Raw genomic sequence first — 382 nt, 5'->3', positions numbered from 1 at the left:
TGGTCTCGATCTCCTGACCTCGTGATCCGCCCGTCTCGGCCTCCCAAAGTGCTGGGATTACAGGCTTGAGCCACCGCGCCCGGCCCAGAATTTTATTTTTTAAGAGACTGTTGCCCAGGCTGGACTCAAACTCCTGGGCTCAAGTTTTCCTCTTGTCTCAGCCTCCCAAATAGCTGGGACTACAGGCATGTGCCCCCATGCCTGGCAACTATTTATTTTTTTTGTAGAGATGGGGTCTCATTGTGTTGCCCAGGCTGATCTTGAATTCCTGGCCTCAAGTGATCCTCCTGCTTTGGCCTCCCAGCGTGCTGGGATTACAGGAGTGAGCTACTGCACCTGACCAGAATTTTCTTCAAAATAGTAGACAATTCTTATTGGTATA

This window comes from Colobus angolensis, unplaced genomic scaffold, assembly GCF_000951035.1.
Source record: "Colobus angolensis palliatus isolate OR3802 unplaced genomic scaffold, Cang.pa_1.0 Scaffold278, whole genome shotgun sequence".
Taxonomy (NCBI): domain Eukaryota; kingdom Metazoa; phylum Chordata; class Mammalia; order Primates; family Cercopithecidae; genus Colobus; species Colobus angolensis.
This window is presented reverse-complemented; position numbering follows the sequence as displayed.